Consider the following 20,130-nt stretch of genomic DNA (forward strand, 5'->3'; position numbering starts at 1 on the left):
TCTTGAAGGAAGTAACTGATTTGATCCATACTTTGCACATCATAAAATTTCCAATCTTAGATGGGGTACGGACTCAATCGGTCCACTCCTTCGGGTACCTCCCACACAAAATTTCGGATAAGTTCAGATTAGGACCTGCTCTCGAATCGCTTTGATTTTTGTTGCAACAACTTGTATTCACTGTCTCCTATACGACGGTACAAGTTTCATCAGGGGCAAGTCCATACTTCCTGAGAAAATAGCGTGAAAATTGCAAAAAGCCCTTATGACACCGTGTGTAGTTTTTAGAGCACAAGATAACCCTCGAACGGATCCGCCGATTCGGTCCAAAATTTGGCCTTGGTATTATTTTGTCCAAACATAGTTTAAATTCGAAGATAAGCCATATCGGTCCACTCCTTCAGGTACCTCCCCCACAAAAGTTCAAAAATTTTCGGAAAAATCGGAGGGAATGACCGATGTAATCCATACTTTGCACATCCTAATATATCTACCAGATATAGATCAGGTTCGAATATGGACTATATTTGTCTACTCCTTCTGGTACTTCTCACATAAAATTTCGGATAAGTTCACTTTAAGACCTGCGCTCGAATCACTTTAATTTTTGTTGAAGCTATTTGCATTCGCATCCTACATTACGACGGTAAAAGATTTTTCAATGGCAAGTCCATATTTCTTGCGAAAACAGCCCGAAAGGTGTAAAAAACCCCTATGTCACCATATGTGGCGGTCGGAGAGCACGATAACTCTCGAACTGTTCAACCGATTTGGTCCAACATTTGGTCTTCGTCATAAGTATGGATATATACTTAGTTTCATGGGGCAATACTGGTCTACAACTTCCGGTACTTCTCCCCAATAATTAAAAAATGTCACAAAAATGCTAGGACGATATAACTTGAATGGGACAAACAGTTTGGTCCAAACTGTGGATCTCCTAATATTTTGTCAAAAGTTCAACATTTGTGTCCTACTGCAGTTAATTCCGAAGCCACATTTTTGTCGGCAAGTTCAAATGTCCAAAAAGGGCCACAAAATTCTGAAGAGACCTTAAATACATTCGATCTGTCGGTAGGTGAAATTTTCACTTCACATTGGCTGAGGGTATATATCTGTCGGCAAAGCCGACTTGCATTTTTTACTTGTTATTTCATATTCATGTATTGTCATCCAAATCTGAAAAGTGTGCAAAGTTTCAGTTCGATTGGTCAACTGCAACTGTGTGGAAAATGGGTTACCAGATTTGAAAAGCAAGTTAAATAAAACACCGTAAAAATATTGGTTTTGATTTCATTTTTATTATTTTATTTTTATTTAAAGACTAGCCGACCCGGTCCGCGTTGCTGGCCCTTGAAACAGTTTTATGTTACCTTAAGTCAGCGATTGTATTTTTATTGCATAGCTAATTAGTCGGGATCTGCAAGTGATTATAAATAAAAAATCTTCAGATTTGTTTGTGTCGATATGAAATTTTAACATACCGCCAAAAAGCTGATGACTTGAGGCATGCATTTATTTCATCTGCTGGAATAGTATAACTGGAAGTGTTTGAAATTTAAAGGTGAATTGCTTCTTAAATTATAATGTGCCATTGTAAATTCGTTCCAGGTGATAACTTATATTTAATATTGCATATGTGCCCTTCATTCACCTGAGTGTTCAGTGGCATCTTAAGGGCCAACTGTGTCGTCCTTCCACCTTCTTATAATGTACATTGTATATACCTGATGAAGTTATAGCTATCGATATGTTGCCTTCTAATTTAAATACTTGCTTTCCAATAAGACCAAAGCTTCGCTATGCATAACATCTGGTATTTCCATTGAGTTGTAACATATTTAAGAAAGTGTGAGTGGTCGGGTCTTATGGTTTGTACATTTTACATATATAGCGCATTTAAAAAATAGAACACAGGGTATAACCCGCACCTCCGAAATTAAACAAAATTTATAAAATTTTTCTACCAAGGACCATCCCTGTAAATCATCTGAAAATTACATGGAAATCGGTTTAAAGTTTTGAAGCTATAACACATTTAAAAAAGTGGGCATGGCCGGGTCTTAAAGCCACAAATAAGTCCCTCGGGTCGGAGACACAACCACCATTGTCTATCGAATTAATTTTCAATCCACGCTCCGCCGAAATTCCACAAAATATATAGTTTATTTTCACCCAGAACCAGGGGACATATATGCAGCCAATTTTCACCAGGATTATCCCGGTATATTCCCTCAAATTTGTAGGAAAATCGGCTCAGAAGTTTCAGAGATATAAATTGGGCGTGGTCGGGTCTTAAGGTCCCAAAATGAGTACCTAGGGTCGGAAAATCGAAGGGTGGAAGTTCGGAGCAGGGTGGTTCGTTGCAGAGTGGTTCGATATGTAGAAGGTCGGAGCGGGGTGGATGGGAGGGTGTGGTTCGGAGGGTGGAAATTCCAAGCGGGGTGGATCGTAGGGTGGAAGTTCAGTGCGGGTTGGTTCGGAGGGTGGAAGTTGGAAACATGGTGAATCGGAGGGTGGAAGTCCGCAGCAGGGTGAAAGGTCGAAACAGGATGGATCGGAAGGTGGAAGTTCGGGGCGGGGTGGTTCGGAGGGTGGAAGTTCGGAGCGGTGTGGTTCGGAGAGTGTAAGTCCGCAGCAGGGTGGTTCGGAACGGGGTGGTTCAGAGGGTGAATTAATTCAATCACTCGTTTCATTTTTGCTAAAATAGCGGTATTATTAAATCAGACATAGTGGATGTACCAAACCCCTGCGAAATTCAACAAAATGTATATATATATTTTAACCACGGGTCCTCCCTGTACATTCTCTGAAATTTTCAGGAAAATCAGTTCAGTAGCTTTGGGTATGTAACGTATTTAAAAAATGGGCGTGATAAAATAGGGTTTTATACAAAGAGGGCATGGGGGAGGTACCACGCCCTCTCCGAAATTAAAAAAAAATATATATAGCCTATTTCCATCACGGGTGTTTCCTGTACATTCCCTGAAATTTTCAAGAAAATCGGTTCGGCCGTTTTTGAGCCTATATGGAACATACAAACATACACACATTGTCTTTTATATATTAGGTATAGCATTTTTAAAGAAATAGGGTATAAGGGAAGTACCCCGCCCCTTCCGAAATTCAACAAAATTTTTAGTCTATTTTAACCGGAGGCCATCCGTCTACATTCCCTGGCAATTTCAGAAAAATCGGTTCAGTAGTTTTTGTAGAAATGACAAAAATTGAAATAAGTGGGCGTAAATGTGGGCGTGGTAAAAATTTCGTTGCATAAAAACCCAAGTCGGGTCAACTGATGTAATTACCAACGAACGACATTTGATTTTTATTTATATAGATATTTATTACAATTATAAATTATAATAAAGTAAAATTACAAAAGCACTAGCAATAAAAGCCTGAAATCGTGTAGTACCGTTATATAAAGTCTATACCAAAACCTAGACTTATGTCCATAATTTTTTGTGGGGAAGTTTCTGTACCATTGGGAACTCCAAATGCCAAGTTACAACTAATTCTGGCTAAAAATGAAGATAAAATCCTTAAAAGACTTGAAATCGGGTGGTACCACTATATGGGGCTATACCAAAACCTGAACATACGTATGTCAAAAATTTTTAGTGGAGAAGTTTCTGTACCATTGGGAACTCCAAATGCCAAATTACAGCCTATTCGGATAAAAATGAAGATAAAATCCTTAAAACACTTGAAATCAGGTGGTACCGCTATAAGAGGCCAAGCCAAAACCTGGACCTAGGTTCACAATTTTTGGTGGGGAAATCTCTGTATCAATGGAAATGCCAAATGACAGCTAATTCGGGCAAAAATGAAGATAAAATCTTCAAAATACCTGAAAACGGGTGGTACCGCTATATGGGGACTGTAGGAAAAATTGGGCCCATATTCATATATTGTCATCCAAATCTGAAAAGTGTGCAAAGTTTCAGTTCGATTGGTCAACTGCAACTGTGTGGAAAATGAATTACCAGAGTTGAAATGCAAGTTAAATAAAACACCGTTAAAACACTACAAAAATGGACCAATATTGGTTTTGATTCCATATTCATGTATTGTCATCTAAATCTGAAAAGTGTGCAAAGTTTCAGTTCGATTGGTCAACTGCAACTGAGTTAAAAATGAGTTACCAGATTTGTACTAAACGGACACCAAGGCAAGTTAAATAAAACACTGGAAAAATCCCCAGCTCAAATTGTTTGCACAAGATTACCTTAAAAATGTTGCACAGTGTAGTATAACCGGTTTCTTCGTACTTACTTTATAAATGACAAAGCTTTGTATAACCAAAAATTTAAGTGATGAATGTAAATAAGAGCGCTGATTCCACTATCTTTTGGGAGATTAACGGATGTTTTTAGTTTTCTTTGACAAACACATATAGACAACCCACAAAGAAACTGTACAACTATTCGTCCAGCTGCATTAACAATATTAAGTATACAAAACAACAACAAGTAAAATAACCATTGTGTTCTGTCAAATACACAATAAATGGTATCTCTTGCAGTACCACGCACGGAATATAGTCTATGATGGTGTATTCAAATATCCCCTAACACAGAGAACTAAAGGCTGGAAAAACCCTGGAATTAAAATAAGCTGGAAGTTTTTTTCTTTCGAAGAAAGCCACTAGAATTTGTTGCGGTGCCAAACTAGCTAATTACTCGTGCTTATTAGGCCGAGTTTGATGTGATGATGTCCACTAGAGGGAAAAACTTTTTAATTAACATGACTCAGAAAACAGATTTAAGGGATTCAAATTGAATATGTTGGTTTTGTAAGTAATGAAGTTGGTAGCAGGTGTGTGGTAAAATAAACAAAATTTCTATTTTACATCACAATGTCATAAGGGAAACAAAATTTGTTGACAATTTGGAATCTTAGTAAGTATAAAATGTGAAGCAAACTAATTAAGGAGTGTAACAGTTTTATATTCTGAGTGTGGAAAATTCCAAGTTGAGATGAGTATTCTGAACATTCCGGCCATTATCGAGAGAAGTATATAAAGTTGTAGCGTTGTTTTTTTTACTCATTTTGGCAGTTTTATTGAGATGTATATTAATTACTTTATTATTTAAAGGTAGTGCAGTTACGAGTAAATCTCATCATTATTGTTTTTATACCCTCAGCATTTATGCTAACGAGGGTATATACACTTTCATACGGGAAAAATGTGCCTCATCGAAATAATGTTTTTAGACCCCAAGTATGTTTGAACGAAATGTGTTTCAGACAATTTGGAGTCGATTGAGCAATGTCCGTCCGTCTGTCTCTCTGTCAGTCTGCCTGTCTGGCAGGCTGGAGCGCACGATAACTCTCGAACGGATCAACCGATTCGCTCCAAATTTTGGCTTTCGTAATATTTTGCCCAAACTTAGTTTAGGTTCGAAAATTGGCTATATCGGTCCACTCCTTCTGGTACCTTCCCCACAAAAGTTCGAAAATGTTGGGAAAATTTGTGCGCACGATAACTCTTGAATGGAGTAACCTATGTGGTCCATACTTTGCCCATCGTAAAATGTGTACCAGACTTAGATAATGTTTCAGTATAGACTCAATCGGCCCACTCCTTCGGATACCTCCCACACAAAATTTCGAATAAGTTCACTTTAAGTCCTGCTCCCGAATCAATTTAATTTTTTTTGAAGCAACTTGCATTCGCTGCCTCAATTACGATGGTAAACGTTTTTTCAGGGGCAAGTCCATACTTCTTGAGCAAACATCTCGAAGGGTGTAAAAACCTCCTATGGCACCATATGCAGTGGCTGGAGATCCACTTCCATAATGGTCAATGTAGATCCATTCCTTTTAGTATCTCCTCCGCAAAACTTTTGATCTTTAATCCTAATCAACATTTTTGTCGGTTCATACATCCAACATTTTTAAAACCTCCTAAACACATACGTTTTTTGAGAAAAAAATTTTTTTTTAATATACACAGGCTGACGGTATATCTATGTCAGCAAAGCTGACTGATACTTTTTTACTTGTTATTACATGGTTTCATATGTTGTCTGTTTAGTTCAAATCTAGTAACTAATTTTTAACATAGTTGCAGTTGACCAATCGAACTAAAATTTTTTAGATTTGGATGACAATACATGAATATGAAACCAAACCCAATATCGGTCCATTATTCTTCATATTTGGAGGATTTTATCTTCAGTAATGTTGGTGACATTTCCTGAGTATTTCAGTCACGTAAAACTTCTCTGCAAGTGGTCTCTTAGGACACGCCGTACGGACTCGGCGATAAACTGTAGGTCCCATATCATTGAGCTAATATGAATGTGATGCACTCATTGATATGAGAGAAGTCTCCCTTGTCACGCCTGGGATGTTTGTGGAAAAATTATTATTTTCATTTTTAGCACGATTTCAGTTTTTATCTACATTTTGTTATGGGGTTCTCAGTGGCCAAAAAATGTATTTACTAAACAGTTACAAAATACAAATTAATTAAATATATTAAGTTCAAATGTTTTATTTATAAATGCACTATAAACTTGAAAATAATTTTTGATTTGTCCTTAATGAGATAGAATCTTACATTTAAATTAAAAATATTGACAAAATTAAAAGGCAATGTAATGGGTGATATTCCATCATGAAGAAGAATATTCTTTTTGAGGCTACGCGAAAAATTATTTTCTTTTTTTAGTGTATTTAAAAATAAAACACTGTAACTTGATTTTTTAATTACTTTTATGTAATTTTAAAAGCAACACATATTTTAAAGTAGTTAAATTTAATTTAATTTCGGGAAATGCAGAGAAGTCTATAGTTTCGGTCTACGCCACTAGACCTCAACAGTTCATTTAGTTATTTGTTCTGAAACAAAAAAACTCTTTCCCAATTTTATGACGACTCGAGGTCAAGAATAAAAAAAAATAAAAAGAATAAATGTGACCGCTGAATTCATTTAAATGCGAGAGTTTTTAGATGTCTCTGTTGAATTCGCATTTAAATAAATTCACCAGTCGCATTTGATCTTTAGCTCGAATCGGCATAAAATTGGGGAAGAGTTGTTTGTTAGAGCGATTTCGTGAAAATTCTCCTATAGCATAGGTCGGGGGCACGGGTTAAAATCAACGGATCGCCGTAAACATTCATATTTAAGGTTTTTGGATCGCTTATAATGACTATAGCTTCTATCGAACGAATTTCGCCCGCAGCTTGACCTTCGTTATAAGCGAATACAAATGTCCATTGGTAGGGTGATTCTGATTATGACAATGTGTGTTTAAGTCTCGACACAAGAAGCTCCAAAACAACAAATAAACAAATACAAAAAGAAAACTAAATACTGAAGAGGATGAAGAAGGAAATTTTGCCAGCAATAGAGGTTTGTCTGATTATACATATTAACCCTTTTTCCGTAATACTGTTGTAAAGAGGTTGGGACTGAATATAATGGTTGCTTACTGATGCTGTTGCTGTTTCAACGAGGATGTTGGGCACAAGAATTTTCGTTAGAGTTTGTAGTGTCTTTTATTTCTATTTTCATATTCAAAATGCACATCACGTACGATGTTGATAGATGGATGGCCAACAACAGCTGCCACAGCACATGCATAACGATCTGCAGCAACATTTTATACACTGAAAACATACAAATATAGGTGACAACAAGTAAAAACGGCATTAAGTTCGGCAGGGCCGAACATTTTATACCCTTCACATAAACTAAAAATTCTGAAACTGAAAATTCTTAAAACTAGGAGTTTGCGTTCTACGGGGGCTCTATGAAAACGTGGACCCTTAACGAAAAATTTTTTGATGGAGTGAATGAAAATGAGACTAAATACGAAATTGTTGCCAAATTTCAGGATATTAGAACCAACACCTTCAAAGTACGAAAGGGACCGTTCTACGTACAACAATACCGTCATATTTCAGGTGGAAAGTTTTATGCGCCCTACGAAGACCAAACACCATTGAGGGCAAAACCTTCAAAATACCAAAAATCTGGAGGTACTGTTCTATGTGGCTGTATGAAGGAGTGGGCCTATACCACAACTTTCAGGATGAAAGTTTTATAACCCCAACGAAGACTAAATTCCAAATTTCAGCCATGTCGGTGTAATAATGAAACTAAAATCTTCGAAATGTCGCCAACATTACTGAGGGGTATTTTGCCACCATTGAAAGGTGTTTTGATGTTGCCTGGCCGAGGAATCGAACCCACGACCTTATGTGTGCCCTCTATACCAAATTATAAAGGTTTATTTTGATTTTAATAGACGGACGGACGGGAGGGCATGGTTATATAAACTTAGAATTTATGCTGATCAAAAATGTATATTGTTTATAGGGTCTCCGACGAATCAAAGACATAGAACAAATAAGACTAGACAAAATGCATGCAACAAAAAAATTTTTACGAAACTATGTATAGAAAAATTACCTTTAACAGGTTGCAGTTAATTCAAAATCGCAACCAAGGAAGAACATTTCATGTAATGATATCAGAAACGAAATTTATGAATTCAAGGATCTATTCAAGAATAATTCCAAGTCAATTGGATCGGTAAATTCGGTTAAATACGTAAACATGTATAAAATATAAAAATGTTATTTCACAATATCGTAACATAACATTATGTTAAATTCAAAAGCCATTCACTTAAGAATGATAGCAAAATAATGTCTTATCTTGTTGTATTTATGTCTTTGGACAAATATTTCGATGTGTTTCAAATGGAATGACAAATTTAATTATACCCTCCATATTATCGCAGAGGGTATAAAAATGCATACTGGAGAGGATAAAAAGGACATTTTGATAGCAATAGCGGTAAACTTGGTTTTGTTCTGAGTATATTAACAATGTTTGACATAATGTACTTGTAACGAGTAATGGCATTAGGATTTTTTTTTTAAATAGTCTGGCTTAATTTTATTGGTGTTTTTTTAATATTTTATAAGAACTTGTTAATTAGTGGAGAAAGTTTGGCATTGTTCACCAAGGTATTGGGAGAAAAGATTGGGCACAAACCCCTTTACTACAATTTCATATTCATATTCCAATTGCACCTCAAGCACAATGTTGATAGAGAATGGTCGACAACAGCTGTCACAATACATTCACAAACAAGTTTAGTTTTAACTGAGATCAGATCCGCAAATTTGTAGCTGAAGAGTTGTTTGACCATTTCGCACACTAAACTCAAACTGCATCCCATTTGGGCTGAAATCATGGATACAAACTTGAAATCGGGTTGTGCAGTTATGTGGAGGCCATTCTAGAACGTGGATGTACATATGTCCATATTTTTGGCGGAGCAGTTTTGACCACAAAGAACTCTTCATGCCAAATAACTTCCAATTTTGGCATAAAACGTATATAAAATAATTCAAAATTTCTGAACTCGCGCGATGGCATTATATGGGGACTAAAAACGTTAATGAAAACATACTTGAAAGCTGGTGGTAATGTTATAAGAGGGCTATTCTAAAGCGTGGACCTACATAAAAATTTTAGGTGTAGACATTTTCTGACCAATTAAATCTTTAAATGTCGAAATACATCCTAGTTGGCATGAACATTTCAAAATACCTAAAATTTGTTGTTACCGTTATTGAGGGTCTACCAAAGCGTGGGCCGTTATAGTACATCTTCCAACTAGACCTGCCTACAAGCAAAAGTCGCATCGGTGCAAAATTTTAGAGTGCTGTCTCGTCCTTGTTTAGATGCTAGAGTGATAACCACAGAGGGGCAAACTTTCTGAATTGGACCTCATTCTGCAAATATGTTTCTCTTCACAATATTGTTTATTTAATTACATAAAATTAAAATCGTTCAATACATCCTACTTTCTCCCCTTTTTTCCGCCCACCTCTCATAATGATGTTGCTTTAATATATTCTTGTCTTACCTAAGTACGAAATATTTTATAGTAATTATTTATTGATTTTATTACTGTTTCTGAGTTAGTGTTTATGTTTGTTTTTCGGTTGCGAATTCTGCCATCATTAAATACCCATAAGCATTTAAAATTTGTTCAACTGGAAACTCATTATTCGTTACTTTCCGAAAAGTGTTCTTGCATAGTCAAAGAAATGCTCTCACCAACTTCGTTAACAATGAGTTTGTTGACGGAACAACTCATTTAAAAGTGCATATAAATACAACTTTATAACCATTTTCTTCTAGCAACAAGTAAAAAAGGCTTTAAGTTCGGCTGGGCCGAACTTGTTATAACCTCCACCACGAGAGGTATTTAAGTAAAATGGAACAATTAGTTTCTTTGTTTTTTTATGATGAGGACTTAATACCAAATTTCAATTTCGGTAAAACAAAGTCGCTAGCCTACAATATACCGAAATTCGGGAGGTACCGATCTATGGGTACTATATGAAGGCGTGGACCTGTACCGACAAATTTCTGGGGGAATTTTTCGTACCCCCAACGAAGACTATCAAATGTCAGCCATTTCGAAGGAATATTGAGGCCACAATCTTCAAAATACCGAAAATTGGGAGGTACTGTTCTATGGGGGATATACGAAGGCGTGGACCCATACCAACAAAATCCTGGGGGAAAGTTTTATACCCCAAACGAAGACTAAGTACCAAATTTCAGCCATTTCGGTGTGGTATTGAAGCTAAAACCTTCAAAATACCGAAAATCAGATGTTACGGGAGGTACGTGGTCAGATAACAAAGTTACAGCCTAGTATATGCAGGCATCCCTCAGTTTTAATTGTGGGTAGTGTAACCTTATTCGCAATTATAGTTCAATACCGACATATGTTTGCACGAGGTAATAGTTTTGGTCAAAGATAGTGCCAATCATTCTTGAAAATGATCGAATAGTATTTAGCGTGTAAAATTTACCATTACTTTTGTGGGAAAAATATCCAAATTTAATTTTTAATCAGTAATTTAAATTCTGGGTGCATATTCGGACAACTTACGAAAACTAAATTTGAGAACCAATTCTTGGCGCCTCACTTGATGCAAATTATATCAATGTAGCAATAGATAAAGGAATTACTTTCTAACATCACGGTGCGCCTGAACCAATTTTATATGAAAGGTGCTTATACCTGGGAAGTTTTTGCATTTTCTGAATCTACATAGATGAGAAAATCAAAAAAAAAAAAAAAAAAAAAATAAAAATCGGCGAAGGGATTTTTAAATAAATCGCGTCAAAGTTCACTTTTTAGGGTTTTTTAGGTTTTCACGACTTTCATAGGAAACCGCAAGTCTTATTGAAATGGGATTAGAGAAAATGTTTTAGTTGTGAAAATTCTTTACAAGGTTTATAAATTTTACCATTTTTCAGATATAGAATTTCAAATTGGGGCAATAAACTGACTGTATCAGCTCCTTATGAAACTATGTCATGATGTATTTTTTTGTTTTTTGATTTTTCTCATCTATTTTTTTTCTCATCATTGTTTTTTCAGAGTCCGTAAAAACGTCCTACGTGTAAGCATCTTCCATTTAAAGTTGGTTCAGGCGCACCGTGACATATAAGTGTGTTTTCCTTTATAGTTTTTGTTTGTTTATAAAGAACTACGTTTACCATGCTACAAAATTTCACAACCATGATAGAAAGGTATTAAAATCATGATAGAGGAATTTCAATTTTTTTTAATGATGCAAATTACGATGCTGTACGGGGCTTTGACATTTTTAGGTACCTTTGATTAGAAGTAATGTAATACCTAGAAATATTGATCTCTATAATTTATAGAATCGGATAAAGTCACCAAAAGCAATTTTTAAATGCGTTTAGTATTTTTGCTTTCTCAATACAATTTTTTTTTTAAGAAATGTGTATGTATATGTAGCCAAAATGGTCCATCTGTCCATTACGAAATAATGAAAATAATATACAACGTGTTGCAATAGCTGTGTCTTTTTACGTGATAATTAGTAATAATTATTACTAATGTTGCAGATTTTGACAGTTGTATAAAGGAGAAGTTGCTGAAAAAAATGTTTCATCAACATTTAGTAAGTAAAAAGACACACCTAATCATACATATGTATATTCCCACAACAGACCCGAATGAGTGTGGTGTAGGCGATCACATGGTCGGGCCCGTCCAACTGTAGCCTTCTTTTACTTGTTTTCATATACATTTCACTGGAATTGAAAGAAATGCTTATATTAATAAGTGAATGAAACCAACTTTTATTTACCACAAATTGAAAACAATTATTGGCGTGTTACTCGATAGATTGCTTTAATGATCTCTTCGACACGTTTCAATCAATATGCAAATTTCAATATGAAAAAGTTTCCCAGTTGTTTGTTTTAATTTAGTAAAATTGTATATTCCGGTAAATCCTACAAAAAGTTTGACCTAGTTTATTACGTACGTGGGTTCAACTCCCAACCCGGAAAAGTTACCAAGAACTTTCATATAAAGGCCATAAATATGCCAACAAAGAGATATCATACCCTTTTGTTTGAAATTTGAAATAACATTTTCTACGCTATTTTTCGAAGAGGCATTCCCAGGCCAATTTTCGATCAATTATGATATATGTGGTCAACTGAGGTGGAGTTCTGAGCATGATAATGCTTATTTATACTGTCATGATAGTTAAATATTAAAACTTGAGCCAAATTACCAAATATTTTCAATGGCCATTGTAGTTGATCGATCCTAATATTATGGCTAACACTTGGTATTTGCTCTTAGACAATTTTCAAAGCTTAGAAGGGGTCTTACGAATTCAAGAAGTCATTTAAGTCATGACAAAAAAACTTTTTGTTAGAATATTTCTTGATTTTATATGAAACTTCTAGGTAACTTTTCCAGTTTGAGATTTGAACTCACGTACCTAATAAAATCGGTCAAACGTTTTTAAGATTTACCGGAATATTCCATTTTACTAAATTAAAGGAAAAACTGGCCAAAATTTGCATAGATAGTACCTTTTTCAATTTTTTTTCCAACCCTATTCAGATGATTCAAAACATTGAGCAGTTATTTGGAACATTTTTATTATAAGAGGCCATATTTTTCAAAAAATATGGCAACACCGTTATGATTTTTCTTGTGAATGTTGGCATAGTATAGAACTCTCTGAATCTGTAATCCAAACACAGCTGAGGAGGCCCTAACATATAAAAAGAAACATTTTCAAACCTATTCAGATGAACGGGAGTGTATATGTATGTATGTATATAATTTATCTTACGTGGTAAACATCGTATATGTTTTATTGCCTTCGAGGGAGATTCACTTACTCTAAAGGCTGTAGTATGGCCCTTCTCAAAAGATTCTTATTATGAAGAATGTTATGGAGTGGGATAAAAAGTGAAAAACCTTTTTGTTAAAAGGATTAAAATAAAACCACAACAAAAGCGAAAGAAGTTTGTGGCAATTATGTTAACTAAAGTTGTCTGTATTGGATGACACATTTAATCCCTCACACAGTAAAGCTCAAAAGCCAAATGATGAACACTAACTCTATGAAATCGGATAATAAACAAAACAAACAAAAAACAGCCGAGGCACGGGCGGATTGGAGCTTTGTTAAAAACAAAATTCCAATAAACAACCTCACATGCAACTGTGTTGGTGTTCTTTTCAACTCACAGAATTCGAAGAATTCTTAGTTGATACGTGCTGACATGTTGCAAAATATTTTGATTTTGGTGTTTCTTTGGAAAAGCCGAAAAGTGAGTGTGATTCTCATTCATATGAGAATACTAGACACTTAACGAGTTCGGTTTTTCGCTAAAAAGGCATCATTTCAAAAACTGAGAAGCCAATTGATAATTCCCTTCGCCGGGATGAAATCATGATATTGGTAGCGATCAGTAAAATTTTGCAACACTGTCAGTTCGTTTTGAAAAACATTACTCTCTGTAATAAAGGGTAATAAATGAAGTTGAGCCAATGGGGGAATACTCCACTCAAACAATCGAAAATGAGATTGAACTTCAACAATAAACAAAACAAATCGGATAATAATATGGGTTTTGTCCATTTTACTAATTAAACAGTTTGCAATCATCACCAGTAGCTATAGGTGTAAATTCTGTGCGGAACACGACCCCGATTGTGTGACGATTGGATATAATTGCGACCTGCAGTTGTTGAGGAGGCTCTAGGGTGGATATGTCACGGTATTACATGATTTTTAGCCAAAACAAACTTAATACACTCTTTCAACATTATGGTGTAGGCTATAAAATCTTGATCAATAGTTAAATGTTTATGTAAGAGGTATGTATATAGAATGTTGTATATAGATATGTACCATTATAGATACCTCTTTAATTTTATTTTAAACTAGCTAAACCCGGTGCGCTTCGCTACCCCGACTAAGATAAAATATAGTGGAATGCTATAATTATATTAACTTTTTTTATATTTTAACGTAAAAATATAGGAGAGCCCATTCATGGCTGTCATGGAGCTACTATGATATATTTGTATGTTGCAGTGGGTAACACTCCACCTAAAGCCTTATAATCTTTTTATTTCTACAGATTGGATTTAGATTTACCTGACTGAATTAATTTAAGAATAGAATCAGGTTTGAAAAAAGTTTGAGGATAGTTTAAATTTCTTTTATATGTACATATTAACGTATTGTGATATCTTAAATTACTCTTAGGAAAACTCCCACTTTTATTTAGAATTTTTACTCAAATAAAGACGAAATATCTATCATAATAAAAAATATTCTTAAGAAGTCTCTAAAATATATGATATTTAATATCTGTAGACTTGGTCTATTCCTTCCCAACTATATGTACTTCTGTATATAATGATGAATTCTACTGACTTCTGAGTTTCTTCAAAATTTCATTGTATAGACTAAATTTCGTCACACATTACCAAATTCAGCGAAATTTGACATATATAGCGTGTTTGGTGCATTAAATACAGGATATCGGGCGAAAATATATATGAGAGCTATATTCATATCTGAACCGATTACGATATAATTAGGCACATTTATTTCTAGAACAAATTCCGTCACACATTCCAAATTTCATAGAAATTCGACATACATAGCGTGTTTGGTGCATGAAATAAGAAAATTGACCGAAAATATGTATATGAAAATGGGAGCTATATCCAAATTATAACCGATTTCGATATAATTTTGCACATTTATGTCTATACCAAATTCCGTCAGACATTCCAAATTTCAGCGAAATTGGACATACATACAGTGTTGGTGCATAAATTACAGGAAATCGGCCGAAAATATATATATGGGCAATATTCAAATATGAACCGATTTCGATATAATTTGGCACATTTATTTCTAGACCAAATTTCGTTACACATTCCAAATTTCAGCGAAATTGGACATATATAGCGTGTTTGGTGCATCAAATGCGGAAAATCGGCCGAAAATATATATGGGAGCTATATCCAAAACTGAACCGATTTTGATATAATTTAGCACATGTATTTCTAGACCAAGTTTAGTCACACGTTCCAAATTTTATTGAAATTGGATATAATAGCGTGTTTGGTGCCTCAAATACATGAAATCGGCAGAAAATATATTTAGGAGCTATGTATATCCAAATCTGAACCGATTTGGATATAAATTGGCACATATATTTCTAGGCCAATATTCATCATACATTTTAAATTTCAGCCAAATTGGACATATATAGCGTGTTTGGTGCATAAAATAAGGAAATCGGACGAAAATATATGCATATGGCAGCTATATCCAAATCTGAACCAATCTCGATATAATTTGGCACATTTATTTCTAGAACAAATTCCGTCAGACATTCAAAATTTCAGCGAAATTGGACATATATAGCGTGTTTGGTACATAAAATATGGAAGTCGGCCGAAAATATATGTGTATGGGAGCTATATCCAAATCTGAACCGATTTTGATCTAATTTGGCACGTTTATTTCCAGACCAAGTTCCGTCACACATTCCAAATTTCATTGAAATTGTACATAAATAGCATGTTTGGTACATAAAATAAGGAAATCGGCCGAAAATATATGTATGTGGGAGCTATATCCAAATCTGAACCGATTTGAATATAATTTGGTTAATTTATTTCTACATCAAATTCCGTCACACATACAAAATTTGGAGATTGTATCTGTAATAGTTCTAAAGATATTTGCATACAAAATCTAAATTTTTTGGAGGTACCTCCAGTTTTGATGCTATATCTCCAGATCAACGCGAAATTTCAAAAAATGATATAGCCTATTTTCATTCCAGGCCATGTAGCAATGTACCCTAAAAATTTCAGTAAGATCTGTTCAGCGGTTTTCGAGTCTATAAGGCACAAACAAACAAACAAACGTACAAACAAATTTCAATTTTATATATATAGAAAGATAGATAATTGCCTTCTGAGTCAAACTTTATATACATATTTCATCTGTTTACCAAAGTTATAATGATTCCAAACAATAACAAAAAACTCCAGGAGATACGACATAAATAAGCCTAACCAGTTGTCCACACATTACGAACGGATGTAATGTCCTGGTTTTAACGCAGGAGCAAAGCACACACATTATGGATAGAACATACCCACTTATATTTTTGAGAAGAAGATACATATTTTTGCTGACTAGGGGGTTTGCTAGTTAGTATATGTCAATAGCAGAATCAGGAAAATATTTATAAAGCAATCCTACGGAATGTTGTTAATGGCTATAAAAACCAGCCGCAAAGCATTAATTCCTGTGTGTCACATGTATAAACAGCTGCATAATGAGGGGTGGATTATTCAATCTTTGATAACAGACATTTTTTTCTTTTGTTTAGTTACTGTGTTTTGTTTATAAATAATTCAATTTTTGGTTTCTTGAAATATGCTGAAGATCTAAGTGCGATCTGAATTTCTTTATATAGAAATACACCTTCTCCCAACGGTTGAGATTTTTTCTTTGTGTCTACATTCATGAACTTTATATATTTTCAAACGTCATGATTAATATAATTTTGTATGCATGTCCGTTTTCTTGGCATATTAAATTAAAGTTGTTTTGTAGTATGTATCGTCATGATAACGAAAACACAAAAAAAGTTCCTTCACCGAATACAGTTTTTAAAGGTCACATGGTTTGAAATAGAAGATTATATTCCGTTTCAATAGGAACATATCTTTTTAAGAACAATTTTTATAGTATGAAAAAACAAAAAAACGTTTTTAACGATACGAGAAAAATTACAACATATTTCGTAACATCTTTTCATGCTCTACACGGCTATGATGTGATATTTTTGATATATATTTGCAAAAAAGTTATAAACTAATGTACAAGGTGGCGCAAAAGTAAACTTCCGATGTTTTTGGCTGTAATTTAAAAAAAAATGAAAAACGTTGATTCTTCTTTTTGATTATTTTTATTTGGTCTTTTAATTTTTTTACATCAAGTCGATAATATGATGCCAGATAAATAGCCGCCGCCACAGTTTATTGTCATTTGAGCCCTTTTTACGGCATTTTCCATCACTTTGGACAAAACTTCCGGCGATAGGTCCTCACATTCTTGACGAGTCTGAGGCTTGTTGGCATAAAACCGCGACTTCAAAAGCCCCACAAATAGAAGTCTGGATCGGTCAAATCAGGCGATCTTGCTGGCCAATGCAAATCGCCAAAACGAGAGATTATATAAATATTCACCAATATTCCACGTTCTGGAGCAGTGTAGCGTAATATTGTTTATTAACGTGTATTTCGCATGTGTTTACTACACAAATGTCAAAACAGAACTGACATTAGGGGCCAATCGCAAAATTTATACCATTTTCTGATAGGAGGATTACTTTTGCCCCACCTTGTACATCATGCATTTTTCTATATTTCATAAGCTGGGAAAAAGCAACAGAGTTACATATAAAAGTTAACAGTTTTCCAAGACATGTCGACACATATACCATCAGTGTGTTTTATTTCTTTGCCATTTAAGTTTTCGTGTCTGGAGGTGGACACAAACAGTTTGCACTTCAACACGTTCATCCATATATTTAGTTTTACTTTAAGGCTCTGAGTATGTGTAAATATTAAATTATTATAATATTATTTATATGATCAACTAAAACAATTTATTTATGTTTGTTTATCTGTGAAGCGTTTAGAAGTAAACGTTTTTCGGCCCGCCTGGCTCGCAACAGACAAGATAATCCAATTTTTTATTATTTTATTAGTGTTTTTATCACGTGCTTGTGTTGTTTAAGTAATTGCTTAAAACTTAAAACCGAAATGGCTTATGAGTACTGACCAAAAGCATATAATTTTGTTTTATTATATTGACAAGTTATTCGAAAATCCAAAAAAATAAATCTTTAAACAACAAAACAAATTTTAAAGTGTAAGGGTGGAAATTATTAAAAAAAACAACAAGTGAAATCTATTTTTCAGATTTATAACCTGGCAGTAAACTTTATTTTTAAAATAAAATCCTATAAATTAAATTGAGTTAATAAATCAGCAATCAGGTTTATTAATTAGCACGGTGCGCCTTAACTAAATTTATATGAAATGTGCTTACACCTGGGAAGTTTTTGGGGTTTCTGAAACTACAACATACATATATGAGAAAAATCAAAGAAATCGCCGGAGGGATTTTCACATAAATAGCGGTCAAAGTTCACATTTTTAAGGCTTTTTTAGGTTTTCACGAAAAAAAGTGCTGTAGCAGTGAAATGTCTCTACAAGATTTTTGGTTATTTTCCGATATAAACTTTAAAAACGCCGACACACGTGTCTCATATTCTTAGCTCTACTTTCATAATCTATTCAGATTTCTTTGTAATTTTTTTGGTTGTCGCACAGTGTTATTATTTTACGTGTTATGAGAATTTCTTTTTTCTTCTTTTTATTTGTAGGTGTTAGGCAAAGAAAAAATATGGCTGATGTGGCAATTAAACTGAAGAAGTAATAATTTTAGGAATTTACTTTCAAATGCTAACACTAGCTCTACACCAAAATTCAGCTTTTTGAGAATTTCTGCTATTTTTATGTACATTTTGACGGTTCTATTAATTCATTTTTCAGTTTTGTTTAATTTTGTGTATACATTTCTGTCTGTTGTTGTTTCCAAAATTTTCATAGCTTGATACTTGGTATGTTTGTTTTTGTAAAAAAAGTTAGAGACTGCTAATGATCAGTGACTGTTGGCCATTTTGTGTTTAACGAAAGGGATAAATATGAAGCAGCATAGTTTCCCAGCAAAAAAAAAATTATAAGTAGTGCAATGTAAAGTAGTAATTTCGTTGTTGTTGTTGTAGCAACGCAACTATTTTCGTTCGTGTATTATTTCAGTTACCAGGTTCTGGTTCCTCTGTATCCAGACTCAAGAATTCTGCAACCTGGACTGGTTGCGTCCACAAGAAATCAGGAGACAGATGAGTGAAGTTAGCTGTGCAGCTAAACAAATGCAGTGTATCGTGTGGTCCCAATCCACATGCTGGGCAGTTCGGGCCCATTACGAGTCGGCTGCATCGTCCGCATTTTAACTGGGCTAAAACCACTCGTCTTTGCCTTGGCAGCTAGCGTTCTTCAGCTGCGATGGATGGATGCTGTTGTAGTACTGTGGATTTTCCGAAATCCATGTTGATGTTAGGCAACTGGAAAACACATTCTCATCGTGGGGAGGAGTAGTGCCTCTAGGATATTTGCTACTGGCTAGAGGAGCGAAATCGGCCTGTACGATTCACCTCTGCTTGCATCCTAGCAACTCCAGATTCATCCTATTGCTTAAGCATTACTATGGATATTCGGTGCGGGCCCAATGCTTTGGATGATTTCCTGTTTCGGATGGCATCTGCAACATCGCTCATCTTTAATTGTGTTAGTACCTCCTCGGCTGGAAGGGCTCTTCTTATACGGCGTAGCACACTTCACACTACCTCTTATGTTCGCCTAATAGCCTGTTGACTGCAAGAGTAAGCTCCCTAACTCACGCTCATTTGCTAGTCCTGTCGCCCCTGCTGGGAAATTTGGTCTTATTTCGGGTATTCGACCAGCAGGTATGTAGCGAGCTGCTGCTGCAGTGATGATGTCCCGAAAAGTATTCTCAGCTACCCGAGGATCTGAGGGGGTGGGCAATTCTCTGAAGCGATGATTGGTAAATTCTCTGAACCCTTGAACCCAGTTTTCCCGTAGTTCAGGAAAGTACGGC

The sequence above is a fragment of the Musca autumnalis genome, unplaced genomic scaffold (assembly GCF_047663935.1).
Source record: "Musca autumnalis isolate F117 unplaced genomic scaffold, ASM4766393v1 scaffold_2, whole genome shotgun sequence".
NCBI lineage: Eukaryota > Metazoa > Arthropoda > Insecta > Diptera > Muscidae > Musca > Musca autumnalis.